Below are 9,659 nucleotides of genomic sequence, written 5' to 3' on the forward strand. Positions count from 1 at the left end.
CATCACTGCTACAGGAAAAGAAGTTTGCATTTGGACCAGGAGGGCCTGGGTTTGCAGCAGCCCAACTCTGTCACTTACAGTGGAAAACACTCGGCAAGGCACCCACTTCCCTGTGCTCCAGCTTCCGCCCTCGGATAGCAGTCAGTGACGTCAGCCTTAGAGAGTGGTTGTCAGCAACACATGAAGACGTGAAAAACTCATGGAAGGGTCTGGCACATGGCTGGCAGTCAGCAAATTTCTCTCAACTGTACTGAAATCCTCTGAAACATCTGCCCCATTGTGTTCAGTGGAGTAGCACAACGTCCCCAGCAGGGAACTTTCAGACCGGGTGGCTCTATGTGCAACATAAAGTGTTTCCCAAGGGAACACATTCAGCATTACGTGAAATTCCATGATCACTTCAAACATATTGGAACAATACAACAATAATCTGTGCAGCAAAATTACGTTGTCAGCCAAGTATACGAGGTCCAGGCATTGTCTCAGGTACAGGAAAGCATGGCTTCAACCTCCAGAAGGTAGCCTTTAATGAACAGGTGACACTAAAGCACTATGAATAGACGGATTTCCCTCTGCCATCCTCACCTTTGCCATATTGACTGGAAACAGCTACCCCAACGCTTGCCAAATTCACAGAAGTTTTTCTAGCTCCCACTACTTTGCTACTCAAAAGGAAAGGAATGATGGCTTCCGCGGTAGGGTGTGGTATATTTAACAGAGTGCTGAAAGCAAGTTCAACACAAATGACCGATGTTGGCAGACTGCACAGTTCTTGAGTTATTTTTGTGATGGGCAATGTTTTTCTTTTTCATTCCATTTTCCTCCCTCTTGAGCTGGCTAATGATTTCCAGTGAACAGAACTGCATCCAGCACAAGCCAGTTAGCCCACATTGACTACCTACCGTCCATGAGAGGTGCTGTGCTGACACTCTTTATTTTCATGGACTCCCAGTCTAGTGAGGCTGGAACATGAAATGCAGTTGGGATGTTCATCTGTAATTTGTACTCTTGGTTTGGAAGTGGGTCATCCGTTCAGCACAGAGAATATGAAAATACACAATAAGGTTACCACAACTTCTGAAGTCAGAGCCATCGTCTGTTGGGGAATCAAAACATGTGTAGACACATTATGAAAGTGTTTATGAAAGTGCTCATTCTTCTACATGACCAGGTGTGGAGTTTCCCTGTCCAACCTGGATGAGCCGTTTTATGCTGGCTTGACAGAACCTCAGGCATCATGTATATTTTCACTCCCTGCAGTCAGTGGGCTGTTACATTCACCACCAGCTACGTGTTCTTTGTGATACTGTCAGGAAGAATGTGTTTAAAGCCATTATTGATTACTGTTGAATCTGACAGACATGGTATCTCCACTCAACCCCCTTTATCCATCCCAATGGACGGGGGTGAGGAGTAGCCTTGAAGATGTGTTATGTGCACCCAAGAAGGCAGTCAGATCCCACCTTCAATATTCAGCCCATGATTGTTCAGAGAGTCCCAAATTCTTCCCAGGGAGCTGAGTACAGGAGTCAAAGGGAACATGTGAGTCAGTGAATATTTTCCAAAAGAAGCCTTGGCACTGAATCTCCAGATTTCATTTTTAAAAAGTATTACATGCTCATGGTAAAAAAAATTAAATAATACACAGTGAAGAGTGAGTCTCCCTCAGCCACTGGCCCCCTAGTTCTCTGCCCCAGAGGCAGCTACTCTTACCACTTTTTCACGTGTCCTTCCAGGCAGAGTCTATGCATATAAGAGGAGCTTTGATTTCTGAAATGCAGTTTTATACGTCAGCTGAAGTGGTTCATAAGACGCCTTTTCCAAATAACTCTCCATGGTAACATAACTTTGGAAAACACACAACACACACTCGCACAGACATGCACAAGCATACACGCAGTCATTCTCTTAAGCATAAAATGGAGGGGAAATGATGCAACAGAAAGTGACTAGAAAATATATTACAGTAAACTACAGTGGTTAGTGACTCTCAGATGGTTCCAGACAGCTTTTTGCACAGAAATAGCCCAGCGAGAAAACTCCAGCCTACTCAGACTACAGAACAAATCCCAGGAACTTGCTTTTATGCGACCTTCCCCGTGAAGTTCAAGTCTAAACACATCAGAGCTTGGCAGGGCTGCAGGGGGTACATTAGCTGACAGACGAAACATTCTAGTTCCTGAGGCTCCCCTTGCTTCTTCCCTCTGAACCTGTAGATTCTTCTAGATTGCACCTGTTCCCCCCACCCCCCGACTCCCAACAACACGCAGAAACGGAGAGCCCCTCAAGTTTCTCTGGGTCACACAGTTGAATAAAAACCCAACTCACTCTCACGCTCTGAAGGAAAGGGGGAAAACAACCTGGTAAGTAGAAAGTTAAGATATATAGGTACATGTTTGGCAGAAATAAGAAAAATTGTTCTATCTACCAGACTATTCTGGAGCTAAGTGATGGGAAGTGTTGTTCAAACTGGGAAGGTGTATTTGTCTTCCGAGTGGAGGTGCCTGACTGGGAGTGATACAGAGTAACTGTATAAGATGTTGTTCCAGAGACTTTCCGTACTGAAATGTGAATAAGGACATCGGTGGGCTAGCTTTTACCAAAGTACTAAACAGAATAAAAGAGCTGTCATAATTACCAGTAAAATCAGCCAGTCTATAGGAGCCTCATCAGAAGCCAACATTCTAGTATAGGAGCCATGTGGAAGCCAACAGAAAAGGTACCTTTCCACTGTATTATGGAAATACTTGGGAGTGCAGGGGCTTACTCCTGGTTAAGGAAATAGTTACTTGTGGGTATGGTTTTGGGGGACCCTGGAAAGATCACTCGCTGAGAAAATAGTACCTCACCTGCTGGCTAGCACCTGAAAATCCTTTGCTAGTTGAGAAAGCCTTAAATTCCTAAATTAACAGAGCAAGGGTAACAAGCAAAGTCCCCTGAGAAGAACAGCAATCATAATAATACTCATTTCCTGAGCACTGACTTACGGTAAGTGCTTCACTTACATTCATATTCAGGACTTTATATGAATGATCTCCTTTAATCCCTGGGGTAGCTGGTCCCTAAGATGGCCTCTCAATGACCCTTGCCTCTGCATATTCATGCCCTTGTGCAGTGCCCTTCCCTTGAACCTGGGCTGGCCCTGTGACTCACATGTAACTAGTAGAATAGGACAGAAGTGACACTCTGTGGCTTCCAAGCCTAGATTAGGAGAAGCCTTACAGATTCTGCCTCAGTCTCTTGGGACGGTCACTCTGGGGAAAGTCAACCATCATGTGAGAAATCCAATTCTTGGTGGGGAGGGGGGATAAATTAGGAGTTTGGGATTAACATACACACACTACTATATATAAAATAGGTAAAGAACAAGGACCTACTGTATAGCACAGGGAACTCTATTCAATATCTTATAATAACCTATAATGGAAAAGAATCTGAAAAAGAACATATATATATATATATATGTAAAACTGAATCACTGCTGTACACTTCAAACTAACACAACATTGTAAATAATCTACACTTCAATTTAAAAAAAAAAGAAATTCAATTCTGCTAAAACTGCCATGTTTTGAGGAAGCCCAAGCTAACTATGTGGGGTGGCTGAATGGAGAAAGAGATGCCCAGCCACCCCATGCCAGGTACCAGGCATGTGAATGAAGAAGCCATCTTGGCCATCCAGCTCAAAGTAGCCATTGGGTGATTCCAGCCCCATCCAACATCTGACTACAACTATATGTGAGACCCTAAGTGACAACTGCCCAGCTGAGCCCAGCCAATCCACAGAACTATTAGAAATAGTAATAAATTGGTGTTTTAAACCACTACATTTTGGAGCATTTTGTTACACAGCAACAGATTACTGTAACAATCTCCGCATTTACTCCACAAGATTTGGAATATCACAGTTAACTCTGTAACATCCATTTCGCTCTTTCTTCACTGTGCAACTTGAAGAACTGACCCCAGTCCAGGGGTAGCCCTGATTAGTCTATGTTAGTGGTTCTCAAAGACAGGTCCAGCAGCTTCAGTGTTATCTCAGAACTTGTCAGAAAGGCAAATTCTCAGGCTCTTCTCTGGACCTATTGAATCAGAAACTCTGGCACTGAGTTTCTGTAGTTTAATAAATCCTCAGGTAATTCTGACGATGTTCAAGTTTGAGAACCACTGGTATGTATACCAATCATGGTAATCATGTCCCTACCTTGCTGGTAATTGGTTTAAGAACCCAGGCCTAAACCAATCAGCACATAGCATTCCCTTGGTATCAGTTATCAGTTCTTGGTCGAGGGCATTGCCCTCTCTATCCTGCTGGCAGCCACCCTGATTGTGAAAGAAGCCAGTCTTAAGGTGCAGCTGACACTGAGGATGGAAGGCAGAGATGCAGAAGAAACCTGGGCCCCTGACACCAGGGTTCAGTCAGCCTGTCCCACCTCTGAACTTCCGATTATGTGGGTCAATATATCTCCTTTTGGTTAAACCTACTTGAGTTTGCTTTTTGGCCACTTGCAGCTGAAAACACACTACCACGTACGGTGAGTGTTATGACCTGTATTGTACATAGGAGAGGTCAGGCAATTTGCAATAGTTTAGACAACTAGGAAGCAGAAGAGCGAGGATTCGAACCCAGGTCTCTTGGTTTTTTGTCAAAGCCCACCCTTATAATGAAGCCATGAAAGGGTGAGATTTGCACTTTTCCTGAGAGTAGAGGGGTTTAAGGTTTGGTTTTGGTGGGTTAGGGTCTTGAGAATACATGAAGGGAGTGGGCGTCTGACAGAAGAATGGAGACCATGGGATGAGGAAAAGGCCCAGAGAGCAGAGAGGGAGATGCATAAAAGAGAGTTCCTGCTGAATTCTATTCAGGGCTGGCCTGTGCTCCGGTATTTCTTCATGTCCCTAAGTTGGAAGATGCCCTTTCTCTTCTCCTTTCCTCCCAAACAGACTGACGTATCATGTTGTTTTGCAAGAAAGAGCCTGGAAGACTGTAAAGCGAGCGTTCCTTTGAGGAGTAGGCCGAGTCGTCCAAGTAGTTCTATAAACTGCAGCCGCCCACATCATGCTACTCCAGAGACAGTTTATAATCACAAAAGGAACAATCTGCAGGATTCTAGTGGTCAATGCTGCGAAAACATAGCAGCAGCAGACCTTTGCAAAGACGCATGAGCCATGACACGAATTCAGGATTTTTATAACCTTGGGGATCCCTGGGCCCCGTGCCCCCTCCGTGGATGCCAACATTTGCGGGGGGCTCTCCCCTCTAGCCCACCACCCCGTCCACTCCCACTGTATTCCTGCCTCCTCTGGTCCCCCTCGGAGAGTGAGCAGGCTTTTACCTGTAATCTGAAGCCCAGTACAGAGCAGTCCCGAGGTACCAGGCTGGCGCAGCTACAGGACATTTTCAGGCCAAATATGAAACAAGGCTTCAGAGGAACAAGGCAAACAAGTAGGTGACAGGTCTCCAACAAACATCTGAGTTGACAATAAGGGCGGACCATCCTTGATAAAAATTCTGATGGAGGACTTTGTTCTCTAACTGGTGTCCTTTCCCAGTGCCAAAATAATGCCCTGCACACACAGAGTCTTTGGTAAATGTCTGCTGCTTCCCAGAGCGATCTGTTTCAAATTAGGAGAAAGTCCTCCATCAGAATTTTTACATCAGTTAGAGGACAGTTCTTCCAAAGATGTTTGGAAGCAACTATAAAACATGTCAACATGTGGAAAATACACTCAATTCTGTGCTAACACAAATTGTTTCTAGGTAGTGGGTGCTTATGTATTGATACATAAACTAATTGAATCCTCACGATGGCCCTGTGAAGTAGGTTCTGTTATTATCCCTTTTTACTGAGAAGGAAACTGAGGCACTCCCTTAAGTCATTTGCCCAAGGTCACACAGGATTCAAACCGCAGCAGCCTGGCTCTGGAGGCCACGTTCCTAACCAAGCCACAGGGAGGAACACAGACAGCAGTGGAGTTGATCCAGGCAGCTTCTTGGAGGCGGTAAGTTTTAACAAAGAATGATAGAGATTCAGGGCAATGTTGGCGGTAAATGAGAATGAGTTAGAGTTGAAAAAAGAAGAAAAATGCTCCCCTTTTTGCTATCCTATGTTACTTTTAGTGTTTGTAATGGGTACTCTTTAATGGAAGGTCTCTTCCTTAAACACTTACATTTTATTGTTCCATGAGTCCTGGGTCCTGGGGTGCCCGCATTCCAAGACTGAAGTGCTTTAGAACCAGAGTTACGGTCTGGAAAGGACAATAAAAGCACCAGGTTCACCCTCCTTATTTTATGCACTAAGAAACTAAAGCTCAAAGTGATTCTGCAGTGCCCAGACCAGCACGCCCAGCCTCCTGGCTCTCCGTGGAGGTCCTCACACCCTCCCTCACGGGACCACCTGGATGCCGCTGCCTGAGACAGGAGGATGAGGGGGAGGGGAGGGGGAGGGGGAGGGGGAGGGGAGGGGAGGGGAGGGGGAAGGAAGGACGAGGAGGGGAGGAGGGGGATGGGCATCTCTCGGAGGAAACCGGAGCCTAAGAAGCCGGTCCACAGCTGGGGAATTGTGGAACACAGTTACCTGCCTACCCAGGCCTGGGTAAGTCCATGGGGATGAATCACCAAAGTCCACTCAGAGTGGGGAGATGAGGGTCCTGGGATGGCTGACCTCTGGGCTTTGCTGCCTTTTACAGCGCCCCCTTCTGGCCCCATGCTGACTCGCTCCCTAGAAGAGGCCTCTGTCCCCTCGCGTCCCACCCTGGCTGCCACACGCATCTTGCTGGCCACTGGGGATGAGAGAGGAGCAAGTCCCGACTCTGCCCCGGGGCGGGGGGCCTACGGTGTCTTTGGAGAGACAAACTCATAAATGGACGAGTTCTGATTCTCTCCCTTTGCTGATCAGGAGTCGACTCTGCCCCTCATAAAACGCTGCAAACATAAGGTGGACGACTAGGTTATGTCATTTAGTCCTCACTGAACCCTAATAAAAAGTAATTTAGGATTTAACAGCTACCAAAGCATCATCTCGGGAGACTAGTCAGGAGTCACGGGGCCACTGGAGGAGCTGGCCCCTCAGGTCCCAGCCTGGGTCCCCGGTCACTGCTGTGTGACCCGTGCAGTCGAATGTACAATTCTCAGGCTTCAGTGCTTCATCTGTAAACTGGAGGTGTAGAGTGGACATTTTTTTTTTTAAAACAGCTTTATTGAGATAGAGTTCAATGTAAAATTTACCCATTTAAAATATGCCATCCAGTGGTTCTCATTACATTCACCAAGTTGTACAACCATAACCCAAATTGGTTTTTAGAATATTTTCATCACTCCAAAAAGAAACCCTGTAGAAATAGTAGAATTAGCTTTCACTCTTCATTTTCCCACACTCCCCAGCCCCAGGCAACTATCAGTCCCCTTTCTGTCTCTGTGGAGTTGCCTATTCTTGTGCAGTTGTGTATGTGTGTGTATAGTATATACCAACATTTGGGGTGAAAGCATGGTGTGCCCTGTGTGTCTATTCTTGTGCAGTTGTGTGTGTGTATATAATATATACCAACATTTGGGGTGAAAGCATGGTGTGCCCTGTGTGTCTATTCTTATGCAGTTGTGTGTGTGTGTGTATAATATATACAAACATTTGGGGTGGAAGCGTGGTGTGCCCTGTGTGCCTATTCTTGTGCAGTTGTGTGTGTGTATAGTATATACAAACATTTGGGGTGAAAGTATGGTGTGCCCTGTGTGTCTATTCTCGTGCAGTTGTGTGTGTGTATAATATATACAAACATTTGGGGTGGAAGCATGGTGTGCCCTGTGTGCCTACTCTTCCTCCCATCTCCTTGAGATCTGAAGTCTTGCTTTGCTTGAGAAGAGGACGAGACACAAGGTTTCCATGGAAAGCTGAGAGGAGGCAAGAAAGGTTTTACACAAATAAAGCAAAATTTGGAAGGGATGTGAGCGTTCCCAAGGGCCTGGTCAGGATTTGGGTAGCCCAGCTTCCTGGGAAACCTGAAAAGCGGCTGAAATTTTTGAAAAGTGCTGCAGATGGTTGACTTGGTTGATTAAGAGTGAAATATCCTAGTTAATGATCGTGTCACAGAAAGAAGGGTGCAGAACTAAGCAGTAAGGAATTAGTTAAGGCCTAAACTTTTAGATGAATCTAAGGCTTGGACAGTGGGCTCCATGCCAGCACCAATCCTTTTATAGAAAGACCTCCAAAGAAAAATGTCAACAGTCACCATCACCCTGGGATTTACATGAAGGGCTGCTGTGGTATAACACTTATCTCTACTAGGTCCTCTATATTCCTCTAATACCTACTCTAATCTATACAGCAGCCATTCAGAGGATTATGTTCTTTTGCTGGGATACTGCATCATCTGTGTTGGTGCTCTGGGGCTGCTAGGGAGCAAGCTAAGGGAAATGGACTTGTTTGGGTGGTGGTGTAAGTAGGATTCCAGTTATTACACATGGACTACATTATGTTTCCATGCACGTATGGGTTTACAGTTTACAAAACATGTTCACATGTTTGGCCTCACTTGATCCTTACCAAGTGCTCTCAGTTGGGTAGGGTCTCTATTCTTTGGAGTCAGAACCCTTGGGCTTGAATCTGGAGTCACCACTTGGTAGCTGGGTACTCTCGGGCAAGTTATTTCAACTCTCTCTGCCTTCATTTCCTCATCTGTAAAACAGAGATCATTACAGTTCGTACTTCCTAGGGATGCGATGAAGATTCAGTGAGCATGTAAAGGCTTTAGTGTAAGACAGTAAACAAATGCTCTATAATTATTCCCATTATCATTATTATTGCTGTTATTATTATTTTAGAAATGTGGCACTCAGGATTGGCAAGGTTAAATGACTTTCCAAGAAGCAAGTGGTAAGGCTGGTAAGGGGGCTAAGCCCAGGACTCCTGACTCATCATATTAGTGGTTGTGAAACTATCTGCCTGTAAAAACTGGTCTTTAGCAACCAGACCAAGATATTGTGCTGTCCAAACAAAATAATCATGGTTTTATTAATTGGCAGGATGAAGTTAATAGACTTTTCTCCATCTTTCACTTTTTCTCTTAGAGTTTTCTTAAACTTTGTGGACTTGCTACTGATTTGCCTCCTACCACTTGCTGGTGTTCATAGCCAAGCAAAGGCATTCACATAAATATTAATGCAGAAAACCCAGATCTCACTGGCCATGCTTGGTTCAACAGCTACATTCTTTTTCCATGAACCCCTGACCTTTTGATTTAATTGCATACATGCATCAGAAGCAGACTTTCTGCAGGTACACCTCTCCTGGGTTGTAGGAAGCAAGTAGATAAGTCAGTAATTTGCAGCATTTCACAAAAAACATATTGTTCAGTAGAGAACACGATGCCTTCTAGGTCCACCCACCCTGAACAAGCCTGAGGGCCACCGCCTGTGCCCCAGACATCCCTTCTCGACCTCGAATTCTACCAAATGTAGACTTACTTTTTGCACTTCCTGCAACCACTCAAATTTCAGATCAAGCTAGTATATAGCTCTGTTTAGTCTGTAGCCTGTGTTTTGTTTTCACAAACATTGTAACCAACACTGTTGAATGCCAACCAACAACCATTTCCAGACTCCTTCTTCCTTGCTGGCCTCCTACCAGAGGGGCTGAAACAGTTAAACATTCCCTTTTGCAACCTCT

Source organism: Pseudorca crassidens, chromosome 10 (genome assembly GCF_039906515.1).
Source record: "Pseudorca crassidens isolate mPseCra1 chromosome 10, mPseCra1.hap1, whole genome shotgun sequence".
NCBI classification, from domain to species: domain Eukaryota; kingdom Metazoa; phylum Chordata; class Mammalia; order Artiodactyla; family Delphinidae; genus Pseudorca; species Pseudorca crassidens.